The following is a 17163-nucleotide window of genomic DNA, read 5'->3' as shown; positions in this document are numbered from 1 at the left end:
GATAAACAACAAGGTCCTACTGGATAGCACAGGGAACTGTATTCAATATCCTGTGATAAACCATAATGGAAAAGAGTACAAAAAAGAATGTGTATATATGTATATGTATATGTATATATATATAACTGAATCAGTTCGCTGTACAGCAGAAATTAACACAACACTGAAAATCAACTATACTTCAATTAAAAAATTAAAAAAAGAATGTATGCATTTCCATAGAGTGATTTAGTAATCTACTTATAATCAAGAGCACGAGGTTTTTAAAATAACAGAATTGTAAGGAACTACAGAGAGGCAGCTTAGATAATAAACTAGAATTACCCAGTTTGATTAAGGATACTACTTGCTGCCCCCTTGAAGCCATTGTCCCCTTGAGGGGTAAAGCATCTGTGATGACTTGCCAGAATTTTCCAATTGTCATAAAATTTACTAAAATTAAGTTCTAGAGTTAGGAATTTTGCTTGGTTTAAAGCCACACATGCGCCAACTTAACCTGTGAAGCCAGAAAGAATGAAGTTAGCACTCAGCCTGTGTTCAAGCAGGAGCGATGCCCTTCCTGTGAGTGGTCCCTTCATCAGGAGACGTATTTAAAAATCACCATCATAAAAGCAATGGAATATGTATAAATAAAGAAATGCTTAAAACCTGTCTAATTGACCAGAAAGATCTTTATTTTGAATGTAAAAGTGTCAAAACTTTTTCAAGAGGAGAAATTCTATCCTCAAATGGTTAGATCCTGCTTGGTTAGGTTTCATTCAAACAACGAAAGCCTCATTGTAGGAGGGTAAAAAAAATGACTATTTCCAGATGGTCTACTAAATTGATACTCTAAGAGTTTATTTTTTAATTTGCTCATTTGGAAGTTGGAACATATTTTTCCCACAAAATAGTTTATAAAATCTGGTTGGATCTATTTAAGGCTTGGTGAAGTCTCACTATAGTATTATCTTGGTTTTGATCTTAAGAGTAGAGAGAGGACTGTTAGGGACTGAATTGTGTCCTCCTAAATTCATATGTTGAAGTTCTAACTCCCAGTACCTCAGAATGTGACTGTATTTGGACATAGGGCCTTTAAAGAGGTAATTAAGGTAAAATAAGGTCATTAGAGTGGACCCTAATCCAGAATGACTGGTGTCCTTATAAGAAGAGGAGATTAGGACACAGACACACACAGTAGGAAGACCGTGTGAGGATACTGGAAGAAGACAACCATCTAAAAGCCAAGGAGAGAGGCCTTAGAAGAAACCAACCCTGCTGACACTTCATCTCTGACTTCTAACCTCCAGAAATCTATTGTTTAAGCCACACAGCCTGTGATACTCTGAAGGCAGCCCTAGCAAACTGAGACAGATATCTTGTGGTATGGGAAAAGGAGACTCGGCTTTAGGCTAAAAGTGCAAAGATAAAAGAAGTTAGTCTTTAGTCCTCTTTTACCTTTTGTTCTGTTTCTCTACTTTTCCCATTGTCTTCTTGCCACTCTGAGTTGCACTATAATCCTCTTCTTCAGTGTGCTGGTCAGGATGCGTCTGGATTCTCTCCAAAGCGCTCTTTGCTCCTTATGCTCCAGATAAAGTTAGGACTCAAGATATATGTAATATCGGGGCTTCCCTGGTGGCGCAGTGGTTGAGAATCTGCCTGCCAATGCAGGGAACACGGGTTCGCGCCCTGGTCTGGGAAGATCCCACATGCCGCGGAGCAACTGGGCCCGTGAGCCACAACTACTGAGCCTGCGCGTCTGGAGCCTGTGCTCCGCAACAAGAGAGGCCGCGATAGTGAGAGGCCTGCGCGCAGCGATGAAGAGTGGCCCCCGCTCGCCGCAACTAGAGAAAGCCCTCGCACAGAAACGAAGACCCAACACAGCCATAAATAAATAAATAAATACATAAATAAATAAAGATATATGTAATGTCAGTGGCTTTAACCACACATACTAAAATGTGAGTGCCCGATGGCCCCTTAATTCCCTAAATATGAGTTCCACGGGGGCATGCACTTTTTAGTGGCCAGCATGTTCCCAGAACCAAGAATAGCTTCTGACACGTGGCAATTACTTCAATTTATATTGTTGAGTGAAGGTCTTATTTTAAAAACTAGAGTTGAACTCAAATGAACTTCTTAATGTAGGAATTGTAGACTGTTTATACGCAAGTAGAGTCAAACATTTCCAACATTCTGGAACGTGGTTCCCTTTTTGTGCTGGTGGTTTTAGTGCGGGGACAATAACAGTGGCCCCCTAACTGAGCGCTTACTCGGGATCAGTCTGTTCTTTTTACATTTCCTCTCTTTCTAATTCTGTACCCATGGGTTTTAAAAAAAATCTCCTCATTGCTTTAATTTATAAGGGCTCCCCTGGCATTGCAAGCCAGGTGTCAGCTTTTGGGACTGGGAAGAGGCATGGGGCAGTGAAGGAGGAGACAGGTGACCTTGGTGCATCGGGGTCATTTGTAAGTTGAGGCTGACTTCAGTAACTTATTTTTACTTCATATGTTTATGCGGTACTTGAAAGGGGGTGGTGTGAAGCATGGAGTAAGGACAAGTAAATTTGGAATGTTCTATAACTGGCCCTTCCAGACAGAAACAACGGCTGTGATGGGAGGTGTGTTCTTAGCGAATGACAGCAGGCTCTGAGCACTCCTCCTGTCCTGGACCCCTGTTCCAGCCCTCCCCTCCGCTTGTGAAATCCTTTGGACCAACCTTTTGAAAGATGGAGGTGAAGGGGCACATGAGGTAGGAAGTAAATAAAATTTGTTTATTAATTTATTTAATAAACACTTAGAAAGCACTTACTATGTTCCAGACACTGTTCTAAGTGGTTTATACATATTCTTGCATTTAATCTTTATAATAACCCTATGAGAAAACTCTGGCCGGAGGGGTTCTCCATCCAGGTCACAGGTGAGAACGTGGCAGAGTGGAGATTCAGCCTCAGGCTGTGTGGTTCCATAGTGTGAGCTCTTACATGAAAGAACCCATAGCAACCGGGTGCTTTGTGGAGCGGGATTGAAGAAAGGGAACTCCAGGTTTGGGAGAAAGATGTTGGATATAAAGGAGGCACAATCTGAGTAGAAATGAGGGACATAGCTTATTATCATATTGAATTGACCTCTAATTCATCCCCTTTGGTAGCCCTCTTCCCTCCTCTACTGTGGTCGCGTTAACGCTATAGTCACCTCAGAGGGAGCTGGGTTTCTTGAGGAGCTAGAAAGGGAATATCCTTAAAAGGAAATAATTTCTGGAAGCTGGAGAGGAGAGAAGCAGCCCAGGAAAGAAACTCTGTACGTTCTTTAACAAATGGAAGTGGTGTTATCTATCCTTCTACTTTTAAGGTTGTTGTGAAGATACAACAATTATAGAGCACAGAACTTAAAATTGGAAAGATTGCAAGCTCAACAAATCCAGTAGTTTTCATTTATTTTCATGTAACTCAATTTTTTCCAATGAAGGTAAGAAAGTCAAACATAGTCACTCTGTTTCAAAAAAAGTGACCCACTTGGCTTGCTCCCTCTTCCCAGCCCTTTGTGTCTTTGAGGGCACTCCAAGGATTCTTCAGAGCATAGCTTCAAAGCATAGTTTGAAAACCGCTTCTCTGAATCAACCTCTGTTCTACATATGAGAAAATTTGTGCCAAGAGACATTCAGTGGCTTTCCAGCAGTTGTTCAATGACATTTCCATTCTCTGAGGGTTGTGTCCCCATTGGGAAAACCATCTCTCTGTGAAACACTCTGAAAAGTTAAAAGTTCATATCAAAGTAAGCACTTTAATAATACCTATCATTTATTGAATACTTGCAATGCTCTTGGGCAAGGACAGCTTCACAAGTGTGTGACCCATGCAGTACCTCAGGTCCCACACTCAGAAGGGCTCTGCTCTTGGTTTTATGCTCTGCTGTTGCCATCTTGAAAATTTTAGTAGTTTTTGAACAAGGTGCCCTGTGTTTGCATTTTGCACTGGACCCCACCAATTATGTAGCTGATCCTGGCTCCTGGTGTTTATATACAGCCAGTCCCCTACATATGAACGAGTTCTGTTCCGAGAGCTTTTTCATAAGTCCAATTTGTTCGTAAGTCCAGCAAAGTTAGCCTAGGTACCCAGCTAACACAATCGGCTATATAGTACTTTATTGTAATAGGTTTATAATACTTTTCACACAAATAATACATAAAAAACAAACTAAAAAAATAAAACATTTTTAATCTTACAGTGTACAGTACCTTGAGAAGTACAGTAGTACAGTACAACAGCTGGCATACAGGGGCTGGCATTGAGTGAACAGGCAAGAAGACTTACCGACTGCAGGAGAGAGAGTTGGTGGGAGATGGTAGAGCTGAAGGATCATCAGCAATAGGAGACGGAGGGCAAGCTGCAATTTCACTCCTGCCTGACATTGATGGCACAGGTTCTGGTTCCTTGCTGGATTCAATTCTATCTGCACGGTCGTATCTTTGACAGTTCACAATTTGAAGGTTTGTATGTAGGGGACTTACTCTGTCTCATTTCATCTAATACTCCAGCCATCTTCAACGTGTGGGTATTAGTATCGCTATGGTACAATTAAGGACATTGAAGCTAAGAGAATTTCCTGAACATCACATGCATTGTGAAGGGGCAGAATGGGCAATGTAGTCAAGTATTGTCAGCTTCAAAGCCCACTGTCTTTCCACCTTAGGTTACTGCTAGTCTAAAGCAAGACTGTGCTGGAGAAGGGAAAAGAAGCTGGTGGTAAATCTTTGAGGGAATGTAAGAGCTGCTGTAGTGCTTAGCCTGGCTACTGGGACCATTTAATATGGATAAACATCCTTTAATTTTTAAACATGGTTAACTTGATTTTCTTAAAAGCGTAGATTGTTGTAAGACTGATTTATGTAGGACCTTTACTCCATAGAGCTAGTGGCTGACCCAACAAGTGTGATTTTGTTTCTTTACAAAAGGAGAAGCTGAGAAACGTTTGTAAAAGAAAATGTTTTAGTTTAGACTGTGAACTGCAGACAAGTTTAGGATTAGAACTCCCTTGTGCTTGTTTTGCTTCGACATTCAGTTCTTGTGTTTATTTTTTCCACCTACAGGCATAAGACAACATAATGGTTTTGAATTGTTTTGATGATAAAAGTTGTAGGAGTAAAAAATACATTACTCGGTGTATTCCTGTGCTCATGTCTGTAAGAACCTAAAACTTTATTCTCAGTCTCCTTTTCCCCCATAATTTCAAAGCAAGAGTACAATTTTTAACATTTTTCATCCGAAGTGTTAGTGAATTTCTTTATAGGTACCTGGCCTAGAAAGTTGGAATTTTCTATCTAAAGAAAATTTCTAACTGAGAATTTCTGGTCCTTATATTCTTGGACCACATTATGGCTTAAGTTGTAATAATAACGTATATTTGTGTAGTGCTTTTAGTCTGTAATGTGTTTTCACGTTTGTTATAGGAAGAAGGATAAGACAGCTGAATGGAGGACAGAAAGAATGTTGATGTGATATTCTGGCAGAACATGAAGAACTCTAAAAGAGGGTTCTAGAACAAGAGCAAAGCAGACGTACGTAGAGGTAGGGCCCTGAACAAAATTCAGGAGTGCAGTTGTTCGCTCTGCTAGTGTTCATTGGTCTGTTTCACTCATTTAGCAAACAGTCATAGAATCTCTCAAAATACCACATAAAATCTACTCCCCTTTAATACCCCAATGAGATTGCAGTGGCTCTATCAAGACCTAAAACTGCATATTTATATCAGTACCATTTTTTTTAATTTGAAAGGCACACTGCCAAAATGTTCTAACCAATTGAATTTCTTTAATCAAGGTTGAATATGGTGATTTTCAAAAGAAAAAAACCCCCCAAATTAGAACAATTTTCTTCTGTTTCCAAACTGTTGAACGTACTTTCTTAGATACTTCCCAGAAAGGGAGCCATTTCCACAGGACCTCCAGAAGCACTTTTACAGAAGAAACGGAGCACGAGATCCATCCCCTCACTAATCCTCACCTAAGTCCTTGAAAACTCAATTAGTGAAGTTCATGCCGAGAATCTGTCAGACAGGTTGTAACCAGAGAGTGTTAATGGCTCAATTCTTTAGTTATCAAAATGTCACTTCCTATTAAATGAATGAACTCTAAGTACCCATATGCTAATTGGATTCATTCCGTACACGTTGGCTGTGATCGTTATCGCACTGAGTATGAACTTTACTGAACGACTCTACAAATTCCCCTTAATTCTCTGAGTTAGGATGGCACTGAGTACCACCTTCACAAAGGTGTTTTAACTTCTAGCTAAACGGTATAGTTAAAGTAAAAGCTGAAAATTGGAGAAGAGGCCGAAAAAGTGGGAAAAAGGTAAAAAAAAACAACAACGAATTTCTATTAGTAAGCTGTGTAAACCGGATCGATGAAGTAATGAGGACTATTATGAAGATTTTATTACCCTGAGATTGAAGTTACCACATTACTACAGATTTCTCTCAGTCAGACATATCTAAATTTATTGCCACATAATGTGTGCACTCACCCTGTCTAGGATCTGAGGGAAGGGGACGAAAGAGTAAAATAGTTTCATCCAAAGGAAAAACAAGCACAGAAGTCGAACATTGAGAAATTCTCCTATTCTTTAAACCAAAGTGAAAATGTATCTAGATTTGCATCCCGTTCGTAGAATAACAAAACACTTCTGGAGATAGTGGTGTGTGCTGGGAGTCGGGGGAGGGGTGGCTTTATCTTCTACACCTGGAATATGCCAGTACCCACCTCTGCTTATTCTGGAGCACAAAGAGAGGCAGGGGAAGCCGCTTTCTTCTTCCTAATGATCGGCTTTTTCTGCTTCTCCCTTTAAGACATAGGAAGGCAAATAAGAGTATCTTGGGTTCAGGGACTTTGGACGTGGCTATAGGGGAGCTCTGAGGAAAGCCTACTGAAACCAGCCTGAAAACCATGAAGGGACCAGTATTTAGACTTTTTGTATTATCTCCAGGAGCCACTAACTCTTGGATACAGAAACAGTATTGACGAAGACATTCACTGAACAATTTAAATTTAAATTGTTAAATAAAACATCTGGAATAGTCATTTTTTTCAATATTTTAATATACCTGGAGTCGCAAAAACTGCAAGTTTTTCAGTACTTTCTTGCCTTCTGAGAGGCCACGGTTGTCAGGTGACCTTCGGGGTCTTTGTGTGTAGATTACAGTCATTTCTCGTAGATCTTTTCCTCCTAGGATACGGGGATGGAGTGCAGATGGGGGTTGGGGACAGAATTAGAGAGATGGGCCTGGTGAGGGATGTCCATTTATGAAGAGTGGTGTGTTACAGTTTCTCACCTTAGCTTTGCAGATCAGTTATGCTGATGGGAGGAGCTAAGCTCTGTGCCGGGCAGGCCAGATAGCAGCCCCTGCACCGTCCTGACCCCAGCATTTGATGGGGTCAGCTGGAGTGGAACACCCACTTGTGGGAAGTAGCCTCCTCCATGCTCAGAGCTCATTTAGCTCAGCGCCCTCGGCTAGAACCTCCTGTATCGCTAGGGAACCGCGACAGTGTTTTTTTTTCAATATTATACTCCAGTTGCGTCCAGGAGAGGTTGTGACAACTTTGACATTAAACACAAGGTGGAAATCAGATGTTGAGGAATAAATTGGAACAGAAGGCGCTTGAGAGGCTGCTGCACTGCACATGAGCCAAGCTTGCACCAGACTCACCACAGTTGTCTTGGCCACTATAATCTTAACATGTTTGCTCTGTAATGTCAAAAATGATTTTAAGAATATTTAGTATACATCTATCAAGGGCAAGAGATAGTGAGAAGTCTGGAAACAGTCTTGGCAGACATGTAGAGAAGAGGGAGATCTGGTGCCACCCACCAGATTTTTCTTCCTTTGAACAATTAGGGTATGGACACAATTAGTCTTATCTGTATACAGTGCAGACCACTATCTTTTTTTTTTTTAATTCTTTTTTTGTTGAGGTATAGTTGATTTATAATATTATGTTAGTTTCAGGTGATTCAAAATTTTTATAGATTATACTCCATTTAAAGTTATTATAGAATATTGGCTATATTCCCTGTGCTGTACGATATATACTTGTGCAGACCACTGTCTTTATTCATTTAAATAAGTAGATTTGGTCTTGCTAGCAAGATTATTCACCATATGCATTTTTTTGCTTGCTTTCATGCTGTTTGTTAATTCATTTCAGAAAAAGAGAAGATGAGATGTAACTTTGTTCATTCATTCAGTCAGTTCAGCAGAAATTCATTGCATAGCTGGTATGCCTACCATGCTAGTGATGGTGGTACAGATATGAAAGGCCAAATGCTTTTTTTTCAGGAATTTACAGTAGGATCAGGGGATCTTTTAACTAAAAATTTAAAAAGAAAGCAAATAATTAATACTTACTTAACAATATGTTAAAGAAAATAAACCTCGTCTTGGAATCATACCTTTATCCTGTATTTCATGTCCTGCAACAATTTTCTGCTAAAGTTATAGAATGTTTCATATTGTTACGTTTTGTAATAAATTTGAACTAATCCTGAGGTTCAGACAAAGTGTTCATCCTAACCTTGCTTCATGTTGCCTTCCTCCATTGATTGTTCTTCTGATTTAAATTGATTGGATTTATTTGTTTTCTCAGCAGTGGGTTGATTTCCTTTCCAGCCTTTCTTTACTTTAGATCCAAATTCTTTAGAAAGCCTGCTGTTCCCCAGTCTCTCCTCGTGGCATCACGTAGCTCCGTGTGGATAGCTCTTGCCAGTCTGAAAGTGTATCTTGTTCTGAAGCCAACACTCAGGCTAGGGTTGGCATAATCTTTAGAGAGTAAATGTTTAATGGGAGTCACTGCCTTCCACATCTGCTCTGGACTGTTGGGTTTACCCGACACAGTATGTTTTTATAGGATTATATAACATTCACTCATAATCCTCATTTTGGAAGAGGGGAAAGAGAGTGGGGTGGTTGACAGGCATCATTAAGTTCTAGAAATGTGGTTATTCAAAGCACCCTAGATGTGCTTTTCTGTTTCCTCTCTCAATATAGCGAAAGACTCGGTGACAGGAGAGATCCTGACGTCCTAAACCAGGACCTCTTATTGCTCTTCTCAGGGGGTGTGGGGAGGAAATAAGGAGGGGTAATGGGACAGGAGACTCCTTGGTGCTTATGAAGACCCATATGAATTCACTTTTTGTTTCATTTGACTAGAGATGGTGGGGGAGAGGATGTATGCTCCCCACTATTGTTTTCAAACATACTGGGATTTTAACATCCCAGGGAGAAAAAATGCAACTGTTGGAAATAGGCTAAAATATGAAACATGACCGAACTTGAAATCAGTACATAAATTGTGAAATGTAAGAGGAGGTTCTGTTTTGCCACAATGCAAAAGTCATCAAGAGTTGATTAGGATAGAAACTAGACAAACTGGAAAGCTAAGAGAGTAATGTGAGGGGAAGACAGGCCTACTGCTGCCACATTTACATCCCTAGATGGAGTGCTCTCAAGAGATGGTAAAGGATTCTGAATCAGAGGGAAAAATGTATGCTTTAAAAGCACAATATTTGAAAAAATACAATAAAAAGCAATTTTTGGAATGTTTGACATCCCGTTTTTCTTTAACTATATTGAGAATTTCTTTGATAATCTCCTTTACTTTAATGAGTATATTGCCCTGCTTTCTATGTTTTTTCATAATAAATCTAAATTTTAGTTGAATTAAGCATTCTTCAAAGTAAGAAGGGAACACGTCTAATTACATGTGGTTAGGCATGTTTTTGATGCTTGATTAAAAACTGTAATAACATCACCTTATAATAATGTGTAGAAAAGCAATATAGAAAACTAACTGAACAAATGAAATGAATGAATAATCAACAAATACCTAATAAGAATCTGGCTTTTACCATTGCTTTAAAGGAATCCTACAGTCATTTCATGTATATATTTATAAATTTAACTTACCCTCTGGGATCCATAAATCTGGAAATCATGAATCTATAATTTATTTTATTATCTTTTATACCTCAGCCATGTGTGAGCTTTTCCATTAGCTGACTCTCCTTCCTGATAGCTATTTTTTGAGGTCTCTGGCTTGTGAATGGGCTTTGAAAATATTAACATGCTATACAGATAATTAAGATTCAAATCATTAATATTTTGGCCTCCAGAAATGGCTTGTGAAGGTACTACAAGAGTAGTGATACGTACTTGTCTTTGCCAAACAGATTCTGTACGTGGCTGCTTGTTTCTTAGTTAATGCAGTTATGAAATGGCCAAACCAAAACCATCAAATGGCTGTACTGAATCAATATTTCTTTCTTTTAATACTTTTATTATATTTCTAATAGTTCCTCAAAAGTTATGTCAGCAAGTTCAGGTCAGACTTTTTAGAATAGTGGTTCCTAACCCTGACTTTGAGTTATAGTCAGTTAAGGTATTTATTAAAAACTCAGACACCTAACTCAGTTCTGAGGATTGTGATTCAGTGGGACAAAGGTGGAGAGCCAAATCTTTACTTTTAACAAGTTTCCCAGGTGATTTGATGACTGGTCGGTGGACCAAGGTATGGGAAACTCTAATTTCGAGATCATCACCATCAGGTAATGGAAACAAACAAAACGTCTTGACTGACGGCTGGTGTTGTAATTGGGTGGTTGAGATTATGCTCTCCAGAAGCAGCTAATATTACTACACTGAGGAGAGAGGAAGAGCCTCTCTTGTCTGTTTTCTCTGCTTGTCTACTGAAGCAAAACAATTGTAAAATACATCTTTTTTTCCTGTTTGCTCCTTGTCCTTTTGCTTTAATCAGACTGATGGGGAGAATTTTTTAAAGTTATAAATGGATGTATCTCAGACTTAACTATTTGCTGCCTAGAACGTATTCGAACAGAGTACAAGTATATTGGAATTTCTTATATTCTGCTCGTTTTGGAGTTGACAGCATGTTTGGTTTCTTTAAAATGTACACTCATTTCTTATGACCAATATATATGCCAAATATCTTAAATCCAAACAAATAATTTTCCTTATAAATAATAAAACAACAACAATAACAAACCTTGTTTATGTGAGTTCAAATGACAAAATAATTCTCTCCTCTGCAATGGTGGCAGCAGGGCAAGAATCAACTTTGCCTTCATTAGCATATGGGACTGTTCCATACATGGATTTATCTCTAGGGTTTAATTAATTAATTAATTATTATTTTAAAAAATAGGTTTATTTATTTATTTATTTATTTTTGCCGTGTTGGGTCTTCATTGCTGCTTGCGGGCTTTCTCTAGTTGTGGCGGGCAGGGGCTACTCTTTGTTGCGGTGCATGGGTCTCTCATTGCCGTGGCTTCTCTTTGTTGCAGAGCACGGGCTCTAGGCGCACGGGCTTCAGTAGCTGTGACACGTGGGCTCAGTAGTTGTGACTCACAGGCTTAGTTGCTCTGCGGCATGTGGGATCTTCCTGCACCAGGGCTCGAACCCGTGTCCCTTGCATTGGCAGGTGGATTCTCAACCACTGCGCCACCAGGGAAGCCCTCTAAGGTTTAATTTAGAGTTATCCAAGAAGTACTACATATTCTCAATACGGCTTATTTCTGAGATTATCAAAACATCTTTCATGTTTCTCTCATTCCCCTCAGTTCTCTGGATAGGAGTCTTGGTCCCATGGCAAGATGGTGTAATGCAGAGAAGCCCCCATTAGCCCTGATTTGTTCTCCGTAGGGGTCCAGGTGGCAGGAGGAAAGGGGCGTGTGTGTAGAGCTGCAGCCTCAGCCAGTCGTGCTCTGGAGGAGGCAGTTTGGTACCATGTCTGACCTCAGGGATTATCTCAGTGCAGGATTGAGCATACTCTTGGGGGTTGCTGACTTTTGGGGTCTATTCCGGAATGATTTATGGCCTCTAAGTCTTTGAATCTTAGGACACTTAGACCCAGTTCCTAAGCTTTCTCTGACGTGATCTCAACTGAATTAAAATCTTGCTGCAAGTGGGGTGAGAACCTAGGTTTTGAACCTAGGTCTGGAGCTATGATACAGATGAGATGGACGGATGGTGGTGGTCTGGTGTCGGCTTGATAACCTTTGCTATAATACTTCGTGGGAAATTGAAATGTGGCTTCCTAATCCCAAGACAAATCAAGGAAGACATCCAGGAAGATAGCCAGGGAACCTTGTACAGATAGTACAGCCCCTGGATGCTTTGGTACTTTATTCTTCTGGGCCACCAGGTTTCTTTGGGAATGCAATGAAAGTTCAGAAATCTCTTATCCAGTCTTGCCACCAGTTTGGCCTTCTCTGGAATATTTATGATCTAGCAGCCTGGTCTGATCTTTCTGCTTAGAACAGTAATGACGTATACAAATTTTCATATAATTACCAGGGTAGGAAGAGGCCTGGTTAAGATCCTGCTCAATAGGGTAGGCTAAAGTAAAACAAATTCCTTTGAACAGTTTCATCCAGTGCCTCTGATTATAGATGTTTACTCTTTGCTGAGGCTTAAATTTCTTAAAGCAAGCCCTCCACATCTTGGGAGCACGCCGGAGCCTCTGTAAGGGAGTGGGAGCCCCAGTTAAAGTGAGAGGCTTGAGTGCAGTGCTGGCCTGCATTCCTTCTTTTGGTGAGTCTGCAGGGCCCTAGTCACCAAGTAATGTAATCAAGCACACTCTGCCTTATGTGCATGCTGGCACACCATGTGAAAGCACTTAATATAGTGCAGGAATTAGCCAGCCTGGCTTGGGAGATTTATCCCCTTGCTGGATAGTAGGCAAGGGGTGTTTTATCAGACTCTGCCACCCTTCAGTTTTATTGTATAAACAAAGACTTCTTTGGTTATGCTTGAGCTCTGCTTCAGATTGGACTGTGTATGTTTTGCAGTGAAATAGCTATGATGTGATCTGTCTAAAGCAGCACAGTAGACTTGGCTGGATCTTTTTGTCTCATCACACGTGAGGCAGATTTCATTCAGAATGGCCACCTATGGCAGTTGGAATATGAATAGCTCTTAAATGATGATCCTCGGGTGCCGGAAGTTAAAGATGTTGATGTGACCTGGACGTGTGTTGTCTATCTTAGATTCTAGAGTCTGGAATCTAGATCCCTAAAGGACAAGGACTGTATCTATTTAGGGCATCTGCCGCCGCAGCGTAATAGGCAAATCCGAGCTACTCATTGTGTTGAAAATTCTTGGTTTTATTTATCTGTGCAGAGCTGGACCAGTCCGCCTTCCCTTCCTCAAATTTCTTTCTATCTTTTGCTTTATTTTTGAACCTAGCACGTTGTACAATTCCAGTATTGATTCAGATTTTTAACCATATCACATGTCTAATCATAGATCATGAAACAATGAATAAGTAAGAAGGTAAAGGGGGAAAGCATTGCTGACCCAGTGTACCTCCCACCAACTTCCTGCATGTGCATGGAGTCCTCTAGAATATATTTATTTTGTGTTAGTCAAAGCTTTTGTTCCAATTACAAGCAGATGAATAGAAGCTTGAAATTATTGCCTGAGGATAATTAAAAGCCACTCAGAATGAACCCCAATATTCATTAATTCCTTCATTCATAAAATACTTATTAAGCTCCTAGTGTATGTGCAGCATTTTACTAGGCACTAGGATATGGTGAATCAGACAGATGCAATCCCGTATTCATGGAACCAAGTCTTGATGGAGATGTGATTAAACAATTATTAAAGAGAATGGGTAAAGGATGGGCTAGTGTTGCAGGCAAGGGGAACAATATACCTGAAAGCTGAGAGAGGGAGAAAGAGAGGGAGGCAGGAAGAGAGAGAGAGAGAGAGAGAGAGAGAGAGAGAGGGGAAGAGAGGGGAGAATAGCATATTGGAGGAACTAAAAGCATTTCAGAATGGCTTGAATGTGGAGTAGGGGGAGGGAAGTGGTGAGAGATAAGGTTAAAGAGAGAATCCTGGGCTTACTAATGAAGGGTTGGAAACCTTTTAAGGGGTTTGGACTTTATCTTAAGGCAATAGGAACTATTGTAGGGTTTTGAGCTAGAGAGAGATATGATCAGTGTTGCATTTTTTCATGAAGATGTCTGTGCTCTGGCTGTGGCCTGGAGAACAGATTGGATGGGGCAAGAGTGAATGATGGTGGTGCTGACCACAGTGGTAGCGCTGGGGTGGAGAGGAGTAGGGATTTAAGAGACATTAAGGAAGTAAGGTCAGTAAGACTTGGTAATTAAAGAGGAATCAAGGATGACTTCTAGGTTTCTGGGCTCAGGCCAACTGGATGAATAGAGATACTATTCGCTGAGAGAGGGAACACAGGAGGAGCGGGTTTAGAGGAAGGACAATGAAGCAAATCTTGGGCAAACTCACTCTGAGCTACCCGTGAAAAAGCCAAGGGAAGACAGTGATTAGGCAATTGCATTTTAGGGTCCAGAGTTCAGGAGAGAGGTCATGGATGCAGATACTGAGTTGAGAATATTGTGGTAAACCCATGGAAAATAAAGAACCTGAGAAAGGATCCATGGCTCCCGGTATGTGAAGTTAAATTAGGGAATTAATACTTGCATACTAAAGGGAATTCCCTGGCGGTCCAGTGGTTAGGGCTTTGCACTCTCACTGCCGAGGGCCCGGGTTCAATTCCTGGTCTGGGAGCTAAAATCACGTAAGCTGTGCAGCGCGGCCAAAAAAAACCCCTCCAAAAACAGAAAAACCAAAAAATGAAAAAACTGGCCTACACAAAATAGAAGTGACAGGACAAGACGGCTCAGTGGCAACTTGAGAGAAGCAATAAGTACTCCCAGAGTCTAGAAACGGAAATTTTGGTAATCAAGGATGTTTATAAGCCAGAGTGATCTTTCTAAAATTGATCTCCTCACCTCCCCTTGCCTAAAACCCTCAGTGGTCCCTCAGTGATTTCAGGATGAGGTCCAGATTTTTTTCCTTGGTTGCCAAGGCTCGTCTTAATCTGGTTTCTCCCCAACTCTCAGCTCTTTACCTTCCATTCTTTTTTCTCACTCATTTTCCAATTTGGCACCTACTTATTCACTCCCCCAGACGTGAAGCTGCTTCTCACTTCTGTGTCTGCCCGTGGGGCTCCCTTACTGGATTCCTGGCCTGCTCTTCCATACCTTATGTGACTGGCAACTCCAATTGCTCTTTCAAACAAAGCTCTGCCCAGATGTTCTCTTTATGCAGCTTTCCCTCGCCCCTAAATATAGTATTAATCCCTCCTTGCTCTACTTCTCTCCCTTGTACCTACTTCTATTATTGCATGTAATGCTTTTTTTTGGGGGCTTGTTTTTTGTTTTTGTTTATATTTCTGTCACCCCTTCCAGACTTTTTAGCTCCTTATTGACAGTGACCAATTTTTTCCAGTTATATATACCTCATTTCTAGCATAGCGTCTGGCACATACAAGATGCTCAATAGGACTTCCCTGGTGACACAATGGTTAAGAATCCGCCTGCCAATGCAGGGGACACAGGTTAGAGCCGTGGTCCGGGAAGATCCCACATGCCACGAAAAACTAAGCCCGTGCGCCACAACAACTGAGCCTGCGCTCTAGAGCCCACGTGCCACAACTACTGAAGCCTGCATGCCCTAGAGCCTGTGTGCCACAACTACTGAGACTGTGTGCTATAACTACTGAAGCCCACACTCCTAGAGCCTGTGCTCCGCAGCAAGAGAAACCACTGCAATGAGAAGCCCGTGCACCGCAATGAAGAGTAGCCCCTGCTCGCTGCAGCTAGAGAAAGCCCGCGAGAAGCAATGAAGACCCAATGCAGCCAAAAAAAAAAATTAAATTAAAAAATTAAATTAAATTAAAAAAAAATCTTTAAAAAAAAAAAGCTCAATAAATTCTGAACTGGAATGATTACATTAAGCTTCAGGTATAATTAGATTACAGGGTAGGTTACAGGAATATAGGAACTATATATAGGAATATATCGACTAGATTTTATGCATTTAATAGCTGTAGTAGCACTGATTACAAACTCAGTGCTGCATATTACTGCTAGCAGTGATGGTATTAATCAAGTCCAGCCAAATCAGAATCATTTTGGTTCACATCTTAACTTTACTTCCCATCTTCTGTCTCAAAAAGTTGAAACTGTGAGAGTTTCAACCAACTCCAAAAGCCTATTCAACTGAACAGTCATTCATTAACCTCCTTCATTCCTAAACAATTACTGAGTGTCCACCCTGGCTCCAGGCATGGAGGATATGGGGACAGCCGCGGCTCTACCCTCAGGCAGCTCATAGCTTCTGGGGAGAGTTTGCTGCAGGCTTTAGTGTTAATAGCCATGATTTCTGCTGCCATTAAGCTATCGTACCAAAGAAACCAAGTTGCTGGTTCTGATATTTTCTGACTTCTTTCAGGTGTTATTAACACTTGAAGTAAAAATTACATTTTTTTCCTTAAGATATGCAAGTTTTTGAAGATTTGCTGCATTCTCGTGTGCTTTCATTGTGCCTTGGGTGAAAGCGTTTTTCAGAGGAATAAATTCTTTCCAGTATTAACATTCTGAGACTGATATATAATCACATAGGATTTGCTATAGAGGTTTAAATTTATAGAAACCTTCTCCACTAGATCTGTTTGATTGAGCCAGGCAGAACCATGGCGGACTTTTCCTTTCAGCCCAGCTTTCCTTGAGGCTCCTCTACCCCATCCAGACTATTTTTCTTTCTTCCTCCCCCACCACTCCCACCCATACCTACAGAATTATTATACTATTTCTTTCGATACCAAGTGAGGAGAGTGTTTGCATCTTTATGATTATAGAGGAATTGTGTAGTCGGGAGAGAGGAATGACTATTGTGTTGAAAATGTCTCTGTGAAGTCTTCATAATAAAAGCAGCTTAGGCAGAAGCCAAACTGCTCACCATTCCTGACACCTCAATTTGTGCCACTTGGAGAAGAAGATGATATGTTAGCACTAGGAAGGCGTGTTTACCTCTGAGCTGCTTTTCAGGGCTGAAATCTACTGCGGTGCAAAGAACATTGGAGCATTTGAGCATCGTGCCAGGAAACCCACTGGTATTAAGTGACTAGTAGCATAGATTCAGGTGGGAAGAAAAAAAGTTAACTATTCATGACTTTTTCAGGAATGTATCCTACAAGAATGGGAAAATGTGAAATTATTTTGCCAGCATTAACTAGAGTAAATCAAGGACTATGTAAAAACTTGGGCGTGGATTTAAGTAGTTGCTGTTAAGTAGGTACCTGGGA

General features: G+C 40.6%; 2 protein-coding genes across 4 annotated transcripts in view; both read left to right on the top strand.

Annotated features, from left to right (window-relative positions):
* The window catches only part of MRPL1 (mitochondrial ribosomal protein L1), a 220372-nt gene extending 204110 nt beyond the window's left edge, over window positions 1-16262 (top strand). The window contains exons 13-14 of one of the 3 annotated variants that reach the window (XR_014264278.1): window positions 5428-5545; window positions 7549-16262. The gene's annotated coding sequence lies outside the window, so the exon portion shown is untranslated. Of the gene's footprint in view, window positions 1-5427 lie in introns of all 3 variants that reach the window. The other 2 variants (XR_014264279.1, XR_014264280.1) reach the window with 2 other exon arrangements.
* The window catches only part of FRAS1 (Fraser extracellular matrix complex subunit 1), a 443799-nt gene that overhangs the window by 39254 nt on the left and 387382 nt on the right, over window positions 1-17163 (top strand).

Source organism: Balaenoptera physalus (assembly GCF_965194825.1).
Source record: "Balaenoptera physalus genome assembly, chromosome: 5".
In the NCBI taxonomy this organism is placed as follows: Eukaryota; Metazoa; Chordata; class Mammalia; order Artiodactyla; family Balaenopteridae; genus Balaenoptera; species Balaenoptera physalus.
Note: the sequence above shows the minus strand (reverse complement) of the source record. Positions and strands in the feature narration are given on the sequence as shown.